This window comes from Eretmochelys imbricata, chromosome 2, assembly GCF_965152235.1.
Source record: "Eretmochelys imbricata isolate rEreImb1 chromosome 2, rEreImb1.hap1, whole genome shotgun sequence".
NCBI lineage: Eukaryota > Metazoa > Chordata > Testudines > Cheloniidae > Eretmochelys > Eretmochelys imbricata.
Window position 1 is genome coordinate 89,327,894 of NC_135573.1, and position 21,335 is coordinate 89,349,228.

The following is a 21,335-nucleotide window of genomic DNA, read 5'->3' on the forward strand; positions in this document are numbered from 1 at the left end:
ACACCTATCTGAGATTGAGAAGAACTTCAGGCCGGTTTTTGTATTGTGGGGGCAGATCTGCTGACCTTCTGGGCTTGCTGCAACGTCTGTCTATTCCCTCAGGCATTCGTGGAGGGATACGAAGGCTGGTATTTTTGTGAGGAGTGGGATACTGTTTGGATTGATTTTTCATTTTGGATTGATTATTTGTTTGAGGGAAGAGTGGTTGCTGGGTTAGTTTTGATGGTAGTGATGGTGGTTTCTTGTTTGGTTCATTGGTACCTTCTAGTCTCCAAACCAAAAGAAAAAAAAATTAAAAAATGGAGGATCTGATTCCTGTTCCACTTGAAGTCAGCGGCAAAACTCCCATTGACTTCACTGGGAGCAGGTTGAGATTCAGAATGTGACTCGCCATGTGAGAGTCTACGTTGTGATTTGTGCACTGTACATGTAGATTGTCAATCCATAAAGAATGGTTCCCTGTTGGTGCAGTGTGAGTACTTTCTCTAGCAGGGTTCAGCCATAGGAATCACTGCCGTGAGAGTCTCACAGAAGCCAAAAGAACTATTCATAGTAGTAAGCCTCAGTATTTCCAGGACTGAGCCCTTAGTTTTCAGTTTCAGTTTTCAGGACATGTTATTTCCTTTCAACGCATTGTCAAGAAAACAGGCACTTCAAGCAGTTGTGGAAGATAAGGAAAATAACTTCCCAGGCTTTTACGGTCTCTACTCCTGAATCCAGTCGCTTTAAATATACCGGCAGCACACAAGCTGATTTTGCCTACAAGCTGTATTTTCCAACAGAAGTCAAATCACTGTAATGTTATACTGTTAATTACAGTAAAATATTGAAAACATAACTATTGATAGAAAATAGACTTTGTCACTGTTGAAGTCTCCAACATAGTTGTTGTATTGCAACTGGCTCCACCCCTTGCTGTTTCTGTTTATTATTTTGATTGCTTTGCAACTGTGCAATATTTCTTTTGCAGTTGGCTGGCTTGTATGATAATATAAGATCAGCAGTAGGCTAGGCTGGGCAGTGGCTTAGAAATCAGGATACCTTAGATCCATACTCGGCTCAGTCACTGACTTGCTGTGTGACCTTGAACAAGACTTAGCTGCTCTTTGCCTCAGTTTCTCCATCTGTAAAATGGTGTAAACTTACCTTTTGTAAAGTGCTTTGAGATCTACAAATGAAAAACTCTTTATAAAGAAACTGCTAGGTATTACCGATGGTATGTCATGTTCTTATACCGTAAGTATGCCTAACTTTGATGTACTGATCTATTTTTAAAAAAGGCAACTTTGTATTTTACCAAGATCTCTGTAGGAATTCTAGTCCTATTATGCTTCTCTATTCATTATGAATGTCCAGTCCTGTAAAAGGAAGTTTCTGGTTAAGTTGTGCATTCTGTTTTTCTGTGTTTGTTGTCAATCTTGTGGTAGCAAGCTTTTATTGTCTGTCTAGTTGAAAGCTTAAAATGTCACATGCTTTTTTCAGAAATCCTTGCTGTGGTTCTGGCATTTGACGGTTACCATTTGACTCTGCATTGTTTACTGGAAGTGCAAGAAAAAGAGTTTAAAAATAAAACAATCACTCCTTTTTCTTTTTAATTGTGGTTTTTATTTTCTTCTCCTCCTCTGGTGGCTTTAAACCAGTAAATCATCAGCTTGGCTGATATTTTTGTTACATAGTAATTCTGCTTCAATATGAGCAGAATCTGGCCCCATCTTCCATCAAAGTCACTTAGGAATTGAAGGCATCTTGCAGGCTCTAAGTAAGCAACCCACATTGATTGATCAATGCTGATTGCTTGCAAATGATGTGACAGAAAATCCTGTTGCCCTGCTTTTTCATATATTTTGAGATACCATCAGACATGTGATGCTTCCGTTTTTTTGCTGAATAATATTCCATATTTTAAAGGCAATGTTCATTAAAACAGAGGCCTCAGAATGACTATATTTGGGGCTTTAATTTTTCCCAGATGAGAGAAATTTCCAGGCTAATTTTAGCAGTCTGACTTTTACTATCCCAGTTCCATCAACACAACCCTAGCACAATTGCAAATTCAAAGTACAAGATGGTTACTTCATAGGGCATTTAAAGACATCCGATACATTCTTGAAGAGCCTACCCTGAGGCTTCAGAATCACGTTGTTTATTGCTGTGTTACATTTGATATGGGTTGCTAGAAATTAAGACCTTGACAATAAACTCTCATCGATCTCACTTTGGGGAAGGAAGGGGGAAATCCTCATCAAGATAAAAGAACCCCCAGGTCACATTGGTGGGGTGAAAAGCTTTTTAAGAAATCTGTGAACTTCTATAAAACGTGCAGTTGTTTTGTTTCATTGCTGCCTTTCAGGTGTTCAGGTGGAAACAGCTCATTCAAGTGCTGCGAGGGCCAAGACTTCAAAAGAGAAGGGCTGCTGCTGGAATGAGTGAGTGTGTGTGTCAGGCAAAAGCAGGTGCGGGGGAAGTGTGCTTTATAAGACGTGGTTATATCTTCTCAACCCCCACAGTCACCCAGGTCTCTTCCCCCCCCCTTTTATGTTTTCTCGTGATTCATTAACATATTCTTCACCCAGACTCAGGGCTTCATCAATTACTGGCAGCCAACCAGGCTAGAATGAGAAAGAGGAGGAGTGGTGTGAGGAAATGGCAGAAGGGCTTACAGCATAAAACTCTAATAAGGAGTATTCCCTTTCTGTTTATTTTTACTTGATAAACAGAGATTTGTTTATTGCTAACGTTTTTTTCTTTAACGAACAGAAAAAAAATTCCCGTCTGGCATTCAGCCTGCTTTGGAGCAGTAAAAAGTGCAGCTTCCGTGGAAACATAAACTCTAATATGAGTCCCAGTTCTTTAGTTCAGCGACATACTCCGTGGCGCAGCCGTCTTGCCGTATTTCTTACTGTGTTATTAAGATTGTGAAATGGCCTTAGAACTATGAGTACAAATGGAGTTTAATGTGTGGCAGTGATGTCATACCAGTAACAGTAATCCCACGTAAATTCATGGGCCTGACCTTTTCCTTTCCTTTGTTTTGTTTATAATGTCTATTCCATAACAGTTATGCGTGCCTGGAGTGTTCCATTTCTCTGAAGTACTTGAGTAGCCAAAGTCTCTCAGCCATTAGCCTTGTGCCTCACTATAAGAAAGTTAACACCAGAAATATCTTACTGCTTCACTGATGAGTCTTGGATTTCTCAGGGACAGAAACGTTCATGTTGGCTAAAATGGGATCGAACGATACCTCAGGATCTAGTAAACCATCACAACAAATAAATAGCTTTTAAAAATGTACTTTCCTAACATTGGTATCTGCTCGGTACGTATCCCATATTTTTAACTGAACCCATTCTTCTTTGGAATGTCAGAAGGTTTGTTTCCCTTAAGATTTATCAGCAGAAGCAGGAATGCTGAGCAGGGCAGATTCTTAGCTGGTGTAAATTTGCATATCGCTGATTTACAGCAGCTGAGGATTTATCCCACTTTATGCAGCAAAGCTTTTGCCAATTTAGACTTCTTGAAACCTTATTGTGTTTGTAGAACAGATAACTGAAGTTGCATATACAGTAGGTCAGAAGCTGTGGTGCTCTCTTTGTTTTTGAATGCATTCATATTATGTTTTTGCCTCTTTCAAGCTCATCCGCTTGGAACCAAAGTGAACAGTTGCTTTCTGCCTCCACAGACTGAGGCATCAATTTGGTTAATATGATGGTGGTCAGCAGCTAGGGGCTGGAAAAACTATACATGGAACAAACAAATTAATCCAGTACACCAAGACAGACAAAACAAAGCCTTTCCACAGTGTTTTTCTCAAAGTTGTTATTTAAAGCTTTCATGTGGCTTTCACCCACATTGCATGGCATGGGGCATGACTGAGGTATACAAGGGCACCTAGGTACTGGGTCAAATGGGGAACATGTTGCCTGAATTTAGCAGCAATCACTAGACATTGTTCATTTATAAAGTCTGCTTGTTTCCAGTGCTATACCACAAAACCCCTTTGTGTGGGATGCAACATGTGAGGCAGGTTTCCCCCTCCTGCATAAAATCCCACAGGAAGGAACCCTGGGAAAGGGGATAGGGCTTTCTTTGAGTTCTTTCACTGGGAATATGGGATGCAGAACAGGTCGGGGTCTTGGTCCTCTAATCTTCTGAGATCTGAATGGATCTTCAGGGAATATGCTGAAGGTACAGGTCCATCAGGGTGAAGATTCTATGCCCATGCACTGGCTTAGAGCCCCTCTCTCCTGAGCAGCCTGGCAGTGTGGCTCCACCAGAGCCCAGCTAGAGTTTGGCTGCCCTGAAATCCTCTAAGAGTGTTCCACAGCTCTGAGAGAGAGTCATGAGACTACTACATTGCCAATGTGGAATCCATGCACTGCTGTGGCAGAGGAGGCGATGACGTAGCAACAGAAGTCAAGGCTATTAATTGAATACGAGACAAGTCCTTGAGTAAAATGAGAAGGATTTGGCTTTAGATTTGACACAAATGGAAACTTCTGTTGCTGGTCTGTCAGCGGACACAAAATGCTAACATTTTTGTTCTGAAAGTGTCACTGAGTGTTGTTAAAGTTTCCTGTAGCTTTGGAGAGCAATAAAATAGAGCAACAAGAAACAGGACAAATCCACTTCCGCTTGGGTTGTAGGAAAGTTTTATTTTAGAATGTCCGACTGTTGAGACTCCTCCGTGTACTTAGACAGTGCATATGAAACTAATTATGGGGAAGGTGACTGATGGACAAAGTTTACTGGCTTGTGTTATACAGTCCAGAAAACATTACATGACCATTCCCAGCTGTTGTTCCAACTGGGTACCACCAGCTGTCACATCAAATCACATCACAAAATAAGAATAAAGAAATCCCCCATACGCTCCCTCCCTAAAAAACTTTAAAGCCAGTGTTTTTTTTTTCATGAACACTGATTCATCTGATTACACTTTACCTTCCAGGAAACAGATGGTAAACACAGGGCAAACTCACGCCAGCATGCTAACCAATAATTCTTGTTTTGAAAACTGCATCAAAGCTGTCAACTTCATTTGGGCAGCACTTGGCTTTCTCAAAAGATTCCTCAGAATCCAGATTTTTAATATGTGAAATACAGTAAACATGGGCATTAGCTGAGCACTCGCTTAAGGGACGCTTTGCTTTAAATCCTTTTCCAATCCATTTTAACCAATAACTAAATCCCTTCCATAACGAGAACCTGCACTGGACATCTTCCACAAGTTAGTTGTACTAAATTGAGACAGTATAATCTAACCCCCTTTGCCCCCTCAGGTACCAGCAGCTCAGTCCAGGTGAAAGAGAAATTCTTTGGGGCTGCACTGTGTATAATTACCACCACCCCTTTCTGGTCAGCTGGAAGGGCAGTCCCCCCACACCTGGTCCAGCTGCTTCCTGCTTCTACCCATTCTGTCTGGGTAAACTTTTCCCTTCCTACCTCTCTGCTACCAGTTGCCCAGGGAGCCATTAAAAAAAGCAACAACCCCTTTTCTTTCACCCAGGTGGCCGTGGACCCCCCACATACAGCTGCAGTGAGCACTTTACAAGTGCTGCTACTCAAATATATTATTCAGAAAATTTTGTTTATTTACGTAAAATACTTTGTGACAAATTATGTTTTGCTGTATTCAGACAGTTCTCTATGCTGATCAAATACTCTAAGCACTCTATAGGAACTCAGGGTTTTATTAATATTAATTATCCTATATAATGAACAAATAATTTATTTAGCAAATACCATCATTAAAGACTTTTTTTTTCTGTTACTTGACCAACTATTGCAATCATCTTGCATGACTGGGATCTAATTGCAATTTAAAATGCAAGAGTCATTTAGCTGTACAGCAGTGCTGAGTTTCACTTAGTCAATAAAATTGGATGCTTTAACTTGGTATTATCTAGGTCTGATTCTAGCTTTTAGGGGGCACAGAGAATGGGGCACCTACGTTCCTATCTTTGATCAGAGAATTAAGTGGAGTGATGCTATTTGATTTTAGCAAAATCACAACAAATCAAATCCTGAAGTAGTTCTTCAGGATTAGACTCTGCAAGCCTCCCTCATGATGCCGAGTATTTACTCAGTTTAGATGAATACTCAAGTGAGTAAATGCTCACCCACATGAGAGAAGCTTTCATGATCCTGACATCAATTTTTATTCAGAATTCACACTGACATCAGTGAGAATTTTGCCTGATTCCTGACCGAGTGTCTTACTGAGGACTTTGAGGTCTGGCCCAGCTGAGAAAAAATACTCCCTAACACTTAAATGCTCTGGATTTTCCTGAACTAAGAACAAATCATATCTCTTAACCTCTTTAACTTACAACTGAAAGTGATAGTTTTCCTGTGCAGTATCTGGGGAGGAAAGGTTGGCGGTTGATGTTTTGAACTGTTGCCTAAAGCTGCTTCTGATAGTATTGGGAGGGCTTGGATTTTTTTTTTTTTTTTTTTTTTGGGCCAGGGTATGCTGGCAATCATTACACAGTCTCTGGTATTAGTGTGGAATTATTCACTTGACATCAGCATTGACAACAAAGGCTGCTCAGACATGAGATACTGTGCTGGAGACAGACACAAAGAGTGTGGTTTATGGGTCCCCAGTGGCCATCTCCACACCTATGAAAAGAAGATAAATGAAATTAGCAATGATGCACCAACTTTAGAGGCAGTTCCAGTAGCAGTCCTGAGAGTATCAAGAGGAGATAAGAATTAGTCATTGGCTCCTGGAAACTCAAGAGAAAAGTACAAATACCTGGGTAGCAGATTAGTAGGGGTACAGAACACCAATGAAGCCTATCAGGAACTAAATACAGCAGATAATTTGGAGGACTCTACAATGAGAAATACAATGAGATGAATTTAGACCCCTATTTTGTGATAAGGGCAGGGTTGAATCCAATTAGGTCTCACCGCTGCTGAGCCTCTAATATAGAGGTTCCCAGTCTGTAGTTGTGGGAACACTGGTGGTCTGCAACAAATTGTCTGGTTACCTGGATATGGTTCACCTTGTTTCCATCTGCTACATCACCATGCAGACAAGTAAAATACACTACTTTCCTGTACTGTTCTTCTACAGAAGGAATTATTGGGAATGAGAGAGAATCTCTCTGTTCGGGTCTGACAGCAAAGCATTGACTCTTCAGAATGACACGGCACCTACCATCAGGCTGAGCTACTCCAGGTCACAGAGAATTCTTTCCCAGGTATCTGCCTTGTGGGTCTTGCCCACATTCTCAGGGTCTAACTGACTGCCATATTTGTGGTCAGGAAGAAATTTTCCCCTGGGTTAGATTGGCAGAGACGCTGGGGAGGGTGGTAGGGGTGTTGTTTCGCCTTCCTCTCTGTAACCTGAAGTCCTTAAATCATGATTTGAGGACTTCAGTAACTCAGCCAGAGGTTAGGGGTATATTACAGAAGTGGTGGGTGAGGTTTTGTGGCCTGCAATGTGCAGGATATCCGACTGGATGATCACTATTGTCCCTTTTGACCTTAGTCTATCTGTCTGAGTCATATCAGCATGACCTACAGAGGAAACTCCTGCTCTTTGGCCACCATGACATGCCTTACACTGATATTATGGGGGAAGTTTTCTCTCTGAGTTAGATGGACACTGATGGATACCAAGGTGTCTCATTGTTTTGGCCACTGTTTGGTTTGTAGAAATGGTGGTAGGTACCACAGAGCATGATCTGTAAAATACTGAAAGGGGATGAGAATATTTTGGGTATTTTCTTAATTGGGACATGCTATGCAATTCAGAAATATGTCCGGTTTTTGTAATGTTATTTTTATGGAAGGTGATTTTTTATATATATGTGTATATATAAAATGGGGGGAAATGAGACCATTTCACTGATGCATACATGAGAGTGAAAATATGTACATGTATAAGTGCATCAAAGGGAGGGCAAAATTGAGCTTTTCATATTTCACATCACCAAAATCCTAACTCTGGGCTAAATTCTACCCTGGGATGTGCACAGTGGTGCCCTAGTTTGGGAAAGGCTTTAAGAGCATGTTTAAGCATGTGTTTAAGTCCTTTTGACTTCAGATGCTTAAGTGCTTTCCTGAATAGAGAGACTTTCCAGATTTGGGGAACGGGTTCCCATTGAAGATAGAGAGAGCCTCTGGCGTATGCATCCAAGAGCAGAATTTCTGCTTCTGCAGGCCCTTACTACAACGCACAATGGTTACTGCAGTGAGTAGTCCCATGGAAGTGAGTAGAATTACAGCAGTAAGAATTACATCTTGCAATAAGTACAGAATCATACCCCTAGTTCCTAGACCTTTTTGACTATTAAAAATACACGTATAGTAATTTTGCTGGTGCTTTTGGGCAGAATTTTAGATGTTGATTTCAGTATAGATGCTACAGAGACCACCTACAAACTTTCATTGGTTTATATTAGCTTAAATATAAGAGACTTCGTTGCAAATTTGCATCTTGAGTAGACTTTGCTGTTTATGTGATCAGATATCCACAAACCCTTAGTACCATTAAAAATTACAGGGTCTGCAGAGAAAGCCCCAATATAGACTTTGCTGAGAGTATTTCAAAGAGACCATAGCTTTTACGATATCTGATCCAAAACATTTCACATGTGGAAAAGTTTAGAGAGAGAACAGTTGAGCCATATAAAGATGTAATACCTATAAAACCAGCCACATAAGCACGAGGTAGTAGTTTAAATGCTCAAGTAACAAGGCATAGTTGGGGCTAACTTGTTTCCCCTTCCCGCCAATTCAAAATACTCATATACGACCTTATAAATAAGAAACATAGGAGGAGGGACCCAGTTTGAATTTACTGTGGCCTGTTTAACACAACCTTGGGAATGGCTGAAACTTTTCCCAGCTTGCTTATTTAAAATAAGATCACACTTTATATGATTAAAATATTCTTTTTCATGGGAAATATTCTGGATCATGTATCCTTTGATGCTTTAGAAAAGTGATCTATAATCACATTTCTGGGAAGACATTAATAGCTATTGCAATAAAAGTATGATATTACCTTAACTAGATTTGAACTTGTTACAGAAGTAGTGCAGGGGAAAGTGCATATTTTATGCATCAGGCTTCAAAATATTTTATGAGAGCCATGGAATTTACTTATCATTATAATACTAATTCTTAGACTTAGATTTTAAATACAGGAAGGTTCCCTCTTGGTCCTGGATGTGGTAGAAAGATATTAAGAAATGCACATAAGAAATTAATAAATCGAACTCAAGGATGACAGAGTTCAAGCAAAGTTTACACCCAACTTCATAACAAAATCTTCATACGTGCAACTCTTCATGCAAATTAAACTTAATTTACTATTGGCCATGTTCTACCCCCACTTACACCTGTGCAATCCCATTGTATGGAGCTTCCCAGGGGTAACTGAGTGGTAGGCTGTCGTATAATTCCTCCCATGAAGATGTTAAATTTAATTATACTATGCTCACTATTACACAGTGAATCAAATAGCTGCTCCTTGAAACTATGCTAAAACCATGCTAGCAAAAACATGTTTAAACACTGTTGTAGTTAGTACAGTTCTGCTCTCAGTGTGGAAATGGACAAAAGTTTTTTAGGACTTATTTCTGTCCTCTCTTACACAGTTGTGGCTCCCTATGAGTTACATAGGTGTAAAGGGAGCAGAATTTGGCCCTAAACCTCTGGTTTGAGACGGTCAGCCACACGTACCTGGGGAACTAGAAAGTTAAGCCCCAGCAGCAGAAGAATTAAAGAACTCTGGAAAATGGCTCACTGATTGAACCTGATTTGCTTTTGCAAGGAAATAAAAACAATGAGAAAACAATGTAAAAGGGAACCGATTATTTTCTGGTAACAAACCTAATTTGTTAAATGAACTCTGATGCCCCTCTGAAACTATTTTCTTTTACTGGGTAAAACTTACAAATGTGCTTAAGTACTAATTTCAAAAGTGACTAAGGCGCAGAACTTCAAAGGTATTTAGGTGCCTAACTCCCACTAATTTGAATTAGAGTTAAGTGCCTAAGTACCTTTGGGGCTCTGGGCCTAAGTCTCAGTAAAGGTCATTGGGGCTTAAGCTCCTAACTGCCTAATTCACTTTTTAAATGGGGACTTTGGCTCTTAAGTGAATTAGATGCCTTTGAAAAGTTTTCCCTGAGATGTTTTTATTAATGCCATCCTAAAAGATCATTTATAAACCAGGAGACCTCAATCATTACAGGTTTCTTGTACATCTAGGACTTGTCTGGAAACAGAAAATCTGCCAATAAGCTCTCTGGCAGAAACGGATACCAGCATGAAAAGCATTCAAGCTGAACAGTAGCCAAAAATCTACAGCAAAGGAGAAATTGGCAAAGACAGCCACAGAGGAAGCGCAGGGAATAACAGTTGACCCAGCTGTTGCAATGCATCACAGCACTAATTAATAAACTTGGAAATATGAAGGATATCAAATGCCAACAAGGTAGGGGTACAGCAAAGGGGTACTCAACCTGCAGTGAACAAAACAAAGCTGAGCCTGTTCATTCAGCACTTGAGATGACATCCGGTTAGGGGATTTTGCCCACACAGAGGTGCAACATAGAGAGTAGCTGGCCATGCTGGGGAAAATCTCTGGGGCTTTGATTCAGCAAACTACTGTACAGGTAGTAAAGAGCATTGAGAGCGATGGGGAATGGTAATCTGTTTTCTTAGCAGCCATGTTTTTACATGTAAGTTCTGCACTGGACATGAAGAAGTGGAGCAAATGACTCTGGCTGTCATCGCTAAAGGCACAGGAGGAATGAAATACTAGTAAAGTTCAAGCTTGTTATACAACAGCAGTCACGACATGCTTAGAGTCCTACGGCTGGGTCCTATAGTTCTATTCTGTCAAAACTCCTACTGAAGTCAATGGGAAATTTTCCAGAGACAGGACTGCAAAATCAGACCTGCAGCAGTTTTAGATGGACAAGATTCATTAGGTAATTGAACCTATCCACGGCTACAGCAGAACAAGCCCCCTTATTAGTATGTATAGCATATTTCAAAACTTAGGACCAGGTCCTTAGCCTGACTTCAGTGGTGTTATGCCTATTTACACCAGCTGCAGCTCTGGCCATGAATTCTGAAACAAGAGAATTATGATCTTTTGGAGAGACCCTGCCTTTATGTCCTGCCACCCCTTTCCTCTGAATTTCATTTACCCAATAGAAAGATTAGACTTTTCTCATTAATCATAATGGGCATTTAGCTCTCCTGGGCCAGTGCCTCCCCTGGGACAGACATCTTAAATTGAACTAAATGGGAGCTGGGTGCCCATGCAAGGACAGTTTGCATTACAGCCAAAATCCTCTGCCTAGCTCCTCCCTTTGATCATGTCACTACTTCCTGAAGTCCCAACACTGCCTTCCTGTTCTCCGCTTCATCAGACACAAACTTTTGGACTTTACCTTCAAGACTGTTCCCAGTTTAGCTCCTCCTTGCTTATCCCATCTCTCTCACCATGTCATGACCTTCCCCCCACCTTTGCACAGCCAACCAAAGCAATCCATTTCTCCCACTACTTTTGCATCTTCTTCCATGCAGCCTCTTATACCAGAAATGCCCTGTTCAAGTCCACAGCCACTAATCTGTCATCCACCTCTGCTGTCATGCTCATTGTAAACTGCATTAATATCTCTTGACCATTTATTTTACTGAAAAAACAAATTGTACCCTTAGCTAAATGTGATCATATTGCTGCAGTCTTTTCCCTGTTCTCTCCCACACACCATTGCATTCCTCAGCCTGTTGCATCTCGCTTCTAGTTAGCTCCTGTCTCAAAGTGCTTGCCATCTATCTTTTATTCTATGTTTGTATAGAGCTTTGCACAATGAGGCCCCGCTAATGATTGGACACTATTGAACTACTAATCCTGCTGCTAACTACTTAGGCTCTAAAATGATATGATTGCTCACTGTTCAGATTGAGAATGTATGCCAGGATAAGACCATGAGCTCAGGCACTGCCCTGGAGTTAACCTGGATTTGACTGTGAGAAATGTGCATTTAGGACAATAAAACTAGCTCATGGAATAGAAATGTAGTGCTGGAAGCGACCTTCGGAGGTCACCTAGTCCATCACCCTGAACTGAGGCAGAACCAAGTATACCTAGACCATCTCTGACGGGTTTGCCTAACCCATTCTTAAAAATCTCCAATGATGGGGATTCCACAACCTCCCTTGGTAACCTATTCTAAAGCTTACCTACCCTTATAGTTAGAAAGCTTTTCCTAATATGCAACCTAAATCTCCCTTGCAGAAGATTAAGCCTATTAATTCTTGTCCTAATTTCGGTGGAAATGAAAAACAATTGATTACCTTCCTCTTTATAACAGCCCTTCACATATTTGAAGACTGTTACCAGGTTCCCCCTCAGCATGGGTGGCAGGTGAACTGCTGGCTGGGGGAGGCTAGCCCCCAGCCCCGCCCCTTCTGTCCGAGGCCCCGCCAGAGCCAAGTCTCCCCCTTCCCCTCCCTCCGCATGGCCACCAGCCCAGTCCCATGGCTAGCCCCCCAGCCAAAGGAGTGCCAGGAGGGTGGGCGGCACATGGCCCCAGCCCTGGAGCACAGAAAGGCGGGCAGCCTAGCCTCCCTAGCTCCAGAGTGCGGGAAGGTGGATGGTGTGGAGTCCATATAAGGTGGGCTGCGGGGCTGGACTCAGAGCCAGGAGGACTGGAGCTGCAGCTGAAGGGAGCAGCATGGCAAGGGTTGGGGTCAAGCCTCGCTATTTGGGGAGGCAACGCCTCCCCCTTCCTATGCTACCCGCCACCCACGCCCCTCAGTCTTCTTTTCTCAAGGCTACACAAGCCCAGTTGTTTTAACCTTTCCTCCTAGGCCAGGTTTTCCAAACCTTTTATCATTTTAGTTGCTCTCCTCTGGACTCTCTCCAGTTTGTTCACATATTTCTTAAGGTGTTCTGCTCAATAGTGGACACAGGGCTCCACTGGTGAGATCTCAGCTGCTGAGTAGCGTGGGACAATTACCTCCCAGGTCTTATATACGACACTTCTGTTAATACACCCCAGAATGCTATTAGCCTTTTTTGCAAGAGCATCATGTTGTTGGCTCATATTCAATTTGTGATCCACTGTCACTCTCTGAACCTTTTCTGCAGTACTGCTGCCGAGCCAGTTATTCCCAATTTTGCAGTTGTGCATTTTATTTTTTCCTTCTGAAGTGAAGGACTTTACACTTGTTTTTATTGAAATTTATCTTGTTGATTTCAGACAAATTCTCCAATTTAACCAACTGATTTTGAATTCTAATCCTGTACTCCAAAGTGTTTGTGTTTGCAACCCCTCCCAGCTTTGTGCCATCTGCAAATTTTATAAGCATACTCTCCACTCCATTATCCAAGTCAATATTTGCATTAATGAATAGTACTAGATCCAGGACAGACTCCTGTGGGATGCCACTAAATACAACCTCCCAGTTTGACAGTGAACCATTGATAACTATTATTTGATTTCAGTTTTTCAACCAGTTATGCACATACCACATATCCACTACCTTATAGTAATTTAATATAACCACATTTCTCTAGATTGCTTAGGAGAGTGTCATGTGGGAGTGTGGCAAAAGTCTTCCTAAAATCAAGCTTGATTATTTCTCTAATCTATTTAATTGTTCATCTTTGATATTATTTGATGGTCACTTTTGCTGCACATCCCTCGATACCAGGACACGAGGTTTCCTAATGTTAGTAAGAAAAGTGCTGGAGCAACTCGGCCAATGGATCCAAATTTATTTTCAGTTATAATAAAATTTGGGGAAGTGGGTGAGAGGTAGAAGTGGGAGGGATACGTGATTATGATGTCTAGATGCAATGCAGGATCTCTGTCAAAATGACATTGTGACCAGCTAATATACTGTTACCTAGGGCCAGACTGTAGAGGCCTTTCTCATGTTGGTGAGCCCTTTGTTGTGCATGAGACTCTGTGTGTAAGTGTTCACTAATGTGACCAAGGCCTCCAAAACCTAGCACATAGCATAGAAAATTATAGGCATACAATGTCCATGATGGGTGAGATTATGAACCCCTTTCTCAGAGTGGTAAGCAGGTCAGTCCAGATCACAAATGTATTTAGGCTCCTAACTTCCATTGATTGTACTTAGTCACTTGAGTGGTCCTGTTGCAATCAGTGAGCGAGGGGTTCTCATTCTGGCTCACTGGATTCCATACAAGAGGGCAAAATACTTTTTGGCTTGTGAGGAGTTCACGTCATCCCATTTCCTTTTGTTAGAAAATGATACGGTGAAATCATAATTTAAAAAATGTGCCAACCTTTATTGTATTTCCATCTTTTTCCTTATTCCTTCCCTTCCTGTTTTTTTAAAACCAGGGCTTATAGTGCCAACCACCATAATAAGAATCAGACATGCCATATTTAGTTTTAGTTAGTACTGTAACATAAGGGCTTTGGGAATTCCTTCATAGTTTTGGAAGACGGCCACAGCATGAAAAGCTACAAACTCGAGTGTTCCATTAAAGATTCTGGAACGAAACCAGAAACCAGAATGCTGTTGTTCCTTTCTATCTGTTATTGGTGCTGTATTCTATCATCTCAAACTGTTTGTTGATTACTGGGGATTTTTTTGTCTGGCATAAAATTGTTCAATTTTGATTTCATTTTTCATTCAGTCATTTAGGGCCAGATACTGATACTCCTTCACACTGAGTAGTAGTTTACTCCTCAAGTGTCTACATTGGTAGCAATGGAACTACTCAGGGAGTTATGTATCCCTTTTCTTGAGTGTTAGAGAATCATCTTTCACCATCTTTAAAAAAAGAAACCAACAAACAAACAAATGTGATCTAGTGTGCTAGAGGCAGGAGTCAGCAAGCCATCTGCTATGTACAAATAAATGAAATTCAAATTTTATTTGTATGTATCAGCTCTGGAGGACAAATAAAAATTTGGGGCAGCAGATGATTAAGAAGCCAAGTTGTTGTAACACTGCAGTGCTGTGTGTATGTGTAATATTGCACAATTGTGTGCTTTTATCAGCACAGAATGGAGGTAGAGGCAGCTGAACTGAGGGTCCTGGAAACAAAATAAACAGACTTCTTGAGGTCATTACAGTATCTCATTAAAACAATCTTTTTTACTTCTATGCAAAGGCAGTAACATGTCAAACTGCTGGAGGTCAATTCTCCTAAAAGGGTCTGTGCATTTTATTTAAAGTACAGTACTCAGAGCACTGTTTCTAAAAACTGTTCCCTGCATACTGCGTTATTTAACTTGTTTGACTGGAGTTTTGCATGAAAAAAGGGGGCATCCAATCTCCTGAACTCAAATTCTTGGGACTGGTTATTTCTCTTTTCTTTCCACTAATTAAGGACATACCATACTGCGTTCACATGTCCCTCCTTGCTGAGGCAGGACAGTAGGTTATGGAGCTAGATTCACAAAGGGACTTAGATGTTGTGACTCTGAGTGTCAGGATGCCTATCAGGTAGGATGCTGCTCCTTGCATCTATACCTAGCGACTGTACTGAATCCCAATAGGGTGCATAATGGGAATAGAATTTGGCCCTTTATTTGCACTACTTTATTAAACTGTAGGAATGGGATAGAATTGCCAGCCAGCTAGAAGAGTCAAAAGGTCAGAACTGAAGAAAACACCTATTCTGTTTCACAGCATAGAAAGGCATTCTGGTTGGAACCCCCCATTCTCCTGCCAAATATGGGGAATGGCATACCAGCCTCCACCTCCTCAGGTGCTTACACATGTTACATGGGGCAGAATTTCCCACATAGCACTGAAGAGCTATTTTCATTAGTTCATGAAGTTACAGCATATTCCAGTTCAAGGTTGACCCCAATGTTTCTGTGGTTCTGGGTTTTCCATCTGATGTGGTTTTAGAGAATACTAGTGAAGTCTTGAAGAAATCTTTTGTTTCTAGCCACAACTCATGGATGTTTTCCAGGAAGAATGGCAAAATTTGCTCTAAACTTCCTCCTCCTGCTTTGTATTAAAGATTGATTGATCCTTCTTGGTTTACCTTCCATTTGAACCATAGTATTGGGGCAAGTCCATACTATATATATAATCAAGTCCTTGCATTGAACTTTCCTATGATATATTCCTCTATGTATTAACGCTGGCGTGTTCAGACACCACCCACTTGCGGTAGTTGTGGGCAGCTAACAAGATGTTAAACATCTCATGCAGAGAGAATCACAGGAACTGCTTTCAGACTCATTAGGTCTGTTATACACGTACTTTCCCATTCTGACTTTGTGCATTTAAATTCCAGTGAAGAGGGAGTATCGGCTTTCCTGAAGAGAAGGAACATTGGCTACTCACTGAGCAACAGCTGAAAGCTATCACTTTTAGTCTCAGAATTTTTCGGACATTGGACATTTTCTCTGGAAGACACATTTTCACTATAAACTAGTTCCACTCAGCTTCCCACAACAGATGGGATGATGAAAGCAGAAGCTATTCCCAGTTTACAATAATTTCTTCACAACAGTAACAATGGTGGCTCTGGAAAAGGTATTTGATACATCAGATGTTGCAAATAACCGCAGACCTATTGTCCCCAGGAGAGAAAGTCACTTCAAGTTTAACCAAGCCAACGTGTGACATTTCCCTGTGGTCCCAAGTGTTAGCACAATCAAGAGAAGTGAAACAATTGGGTTACACATGCAAGTATTTTGCTAGTCATTCTGCATAAAAAAAGTATTACAGTTAATCTAAAAATATTTGGAAATCCTTCTTTGGCAATTATCTCTTGTAAGGGAGCATCTGAAATAATACGACTTTTCCCTTACAGAGCACTTTTCATCTGGGAATCTCAAAGTACTTTACAAACATTACTTAATTAATTCTCTCATTTCCCCGGGGAGAGTGGGTAACTAGAATAGTATCCACATTTTGCAGATGGGGAAACTGAGGCATAGAAAAGTTAAGTGACTTACCCAAAATCGCACTGCCAGTTAGTGGGAGAGCCAAAGAATAGACTCAGGAGTCCTTACTCCCACTCACATTTTCTAACCACTAGATCACACACTTTCAATTTAGGTGTTTGGATATGTGGTTTTGGCAGCATGGACTCCATCCTCCCTTCATGGAAGAAATAGCAACTGCTAATGAAGTAGTGTGTAATGCAGTCACTGATTTTTCCAGCTGTGTGGTGACGTACACTAGGAGTTCGAGGAGAGGAAGGGGCTCTTGATTGTTTAGGAAAAATTCTCTCTACAAGTATTCCAAGCACATATGTTCCTATGTTGTAGAAAATAGCATGGGGGATCAGAGAACTGCAAACAATTCATACAAAAGTGATGTAGGAGGAAAGACACTTATCTTGCCATCATATTCAGTTCCTGATTGCTGAACAAACAGCGTTCATAAAGCCCACTGTACAGATGCCAAACCTGTGCTGGATTCAGAAAAGGAGTTGGATGAGCCAGAAATCCACCACGTGGAATTGTTGTGGTGGGGTGAGGGAGGAGGGGCATACATGTAATTTTTGGAGACTTCTGCTCTATTCATTGGGTATGATTTCTCATTTCTAGTCTGCCATTCTTCCTCCTGTCTAGAAACTATATACAGTAAACTTAAGTGACAGCATCATTTCTCTCCCAAAATGCAATATACTCTGTTCCTTCCGTAGTGTTATGCCATGCTCTAAGGACAAGATTCTGTTACTTTTACTCACATGGAGCAGTATCTTTGAATTCAGGGAGACTACTCTTCTAGTAAGGGAGTACTTAACCTGAGTAAGGGTATCAGCATCTGGCCCTTAAGTATTAATACTTGGTGGTCGTCTGTTCAGAGAAGGCAGTTCCGAGCCATTTTCCAGTTGTTGTTACTGAGAGGAGGGCTTGCTCAAAGAGGTGAGTATTGAATTGTTGCTTAGAGTTTGTTGGATTCAAGCATAGTCTGATTTCTGGCAGTAGGGATTTTCATTGCCGAGGGCCTTTCACCAGGAATGCTCGGAGGATACAGCTAGATCTACGTCTGAAAAGAAGGGACGAAATCCCTTGGCTAATTGAAGATGGGGGGAAAAGTGTTTGGGCGCTGCTGCTATTTTGGTGTCCAGGAGCAGTAATGAATCTAATGAGACTGCGAACTGGCAGTCTCTTAGAGGACTGGCAGACGGATTACCTCAGTAGAGGCTGAGGTATAGCTCGGACCTGCCAGATCCACAGGACTCTCCCTTGACTGACAAACTGATTCGGTCCAAATGGTGCTAAATGGTTTATATATCTCTAGAGTGGAAACACTGAGACTATTGGAATACCTGATGATCCTCATCTTTGCAGCATCCTAAGCCTGGTTATCCCATCTTCACTTTCCTCACTAAAAAGGGGTATGTCAGGAATATAACTGAAGTTCTATGTTTATCCCCCATTTAGATGGCTTGAGTACAATGACATACGAAACACAACAGGAAGAGAAATTCTCTTCACTCCCTGTTCACATCCAGCCCAGGTTGTTATGGATTAAAGGTCACTTGTCTGGAAACAGAGAAACTTCAGCATTTAGTCTGCTGTTGATATGCAACCATATCTTGCAATAGGTTTTCCAGTGTATCTGAGGCAGGCACTATTGATGTCTAAAGGGGGTGGTGGTAATTTAGTTTCCCCTGGACTGTCTCACACTCTACCTGACCAACTTTCCATTTTAGCCCTTTGTAAAAACGAGTCCCATTTAAGATGACTTAAGTTGGGTGACAAAAAATTGAGGCATCGAACATGGCTACTTACCTCTGTAAATCCTGGCTTATGATTTTTCCTACTGAAGATTCTTTAGGAGAGCTCCTTCACAGAAGAACAATGACAAAACATGGGCAGAATATACCATTTTACTAAGTCAAAATCTAAAGTCTTATTAAAACAACCTTTTTAAAGAATAGGACTATTTTCTAATACCTAGTGCCCAGTGGAATGTCTGTGTTTTATTTTCTCATTGATTTCTATAGCAGTAACATGACCAGATGTTCAGGTCTCACCATCAGTTTAAAAATCTGAACAGTTCTTAGACTCGTAGGGAACCTCTACACTGGAATAAAAGATGTGTGGAACTGCCGGGGCTGGCCCGAATCAGCTAACTCTGGCTCGCAGGGCTCGGGTTGTGTGGCTAACAATTGCTGTGTAGACATTTGGGTTTGGGCTGGAGTCCGGGCCCTGGAACCCTCCCTCCTCACAGAGATCCCAGAGCTTGGGCTCCAGGCCAAGCCTGAATGTCTATACAGCAGTTTTACAGCCCTGCAGCCTGAGCCTGAGTCATCTGACCCGGGCCAGCCGTGGGTGTTTAACTGCTGTGTAGACATACCCATAGACTTTAAGGCCAGAAGGGACTATTGTGATCATCTAGTCTGACTTCCTGAATATTGCAGGCCACAGAACCTCACTCATCCACTCCTGTAATGGACCTCTGGCTGAGTTACTGAAGCCCTCAAATCAAGATTTAGAGACCTCAAGTTACAGAGAATCCACCATTTACTCTAGTTTAAACCGGTAAGTGACCCATGCTGTAGAGGAAGGTGAAAAACCCTCAGGGTCTCTGCCAATCTGACCTGGGGAAAACCCTTCCCAAGCTCAAATATGGCGATTAGTTAGACCCTTAACATGTCACCAGCCAGACACCTGGGAAAGAATTCTCTGCAGTAACTCAGAGCCCTCCCCCCTAATGTCCCATCTCCAGCTGTTGAAGATATTTGTTACTTGCTGTCGCAGACTGGCTACATGCCATTGTAGGCAGTCTTATCATACCGTCCCCTCTATAAATTTATCAAGCCCAATCTTGAAATCAGTTATGTTCTGTGCCACCACTTCTCCCCTTGGAAGGCTGTTCCAGAATGTCACTCCTCTGATGGTCAGAAACCTTCGTCTAATTTCAAGTCTAAACTTGTTGGCAATCAAGCTAATATTTTTTTATTGATTTTTTGTTATCTTGGTTTCCTGGATCACTATAGAAAAACCTAAGATAGTTCACAGTGTATTTAATTATTAGTTGAGCTACATTTCTAAGGCTGTTATCCTTATAAATTAATAACATGCTAACATAAATTTTCTTTCGGTGTTTGTATATTATCTCTTTGTATATTAATAAAGTGTGAAATGGAATTGTTAGGACAAGTTCAACATCTTAATCTGGGGAAAAGGACTTCTTGAATAACACAGAGCAAAGGTTCAATCCAACAGCTCACACATTCAGAATATGTGTAGTATTAATATGATTTAATTCCTGCTTTTTTCCCAGCAGCTGATCTTGATGTCAAAAGTCAGGAAGTTATGACTCTTTAAACAGTGCTATCAGATTAGCTATTTCTTGATGACAGTTGCTTGTGATTTCAAATTTCCAATAATGATATAACATTGATTTTAGTCATTAAAATTAAACAAAAAGTAGTGTTAAAACTGGGGGTCTGATCCTGCAAACGCCCATTATTCACAGAAGTAATGCTTACGCATGCGGCTGGCCCCAAGAAAGTCACTACTTGCATGTGATCAGATTCTACCACCCTTACTCATGTTGAGGAGCACCTTTCTGTTTCCCTTACAATGTAGAGATGTTAATTCAGACAAAATTCCTATTCAGGAATGGATCTCGTAGATGGAGATTTGTAAAGGGTGATAGCCAACTGAGATCTAGTCAATTAAAACAAGAGCTAAAAGTAGCTTCTGGTGTTACATCTGTCCTGAGTCTCCCACCTTCTGACACTGGGTGGAGGTGGGGAGAAAGAACAGGACATATCAGCAAAGGAAGGACCCAGCAAGTCCTGGCAGTAGGCTGTCTCCACCCGCTGCCAATGCCTGAATGCCAAATATGCCAGGTCCTAAATCAGGTTGAATGCTGGAACCTGTACTCATGCCTAATGGTTATTAACAAAGGGCAAACCAGGGATGCAGCATTTTGATTTATTTCAGGGATTTATTCAAATATATTTGAACCTCTTCTTGTGAGATTTTGTGTACTTACAGCTTTGGGTCAAATTGCAAATAGTGTGTGAACAGACTTTCTAAAGTTAGCCCAGCAGCATAATCTTGAGGAATGAGACCAGCTCTGGGTATCAAATACTCCTAGCTCTGCTACTGACTTACTGCGTAGTCATGTGTGACTCACTTAACATCTGTGTCCTCATCTGAAAAATGAGATGACCATAGCTGATGTGTATTATTAACTACCTGACAATAAGGCCAATAATTATTCAAGTCTTAGCACATATGGAGAACTTTGCAACTTCAAAGTCCTGTACAAACATCAATTGCTAATGTCTGATCAGGGCTTTGAAGATGTGAAGTACTATATAAGTGCTAAGTATTACTATGACTTCAGTATCTTAGAGGCAAAACCAGCAAATGATG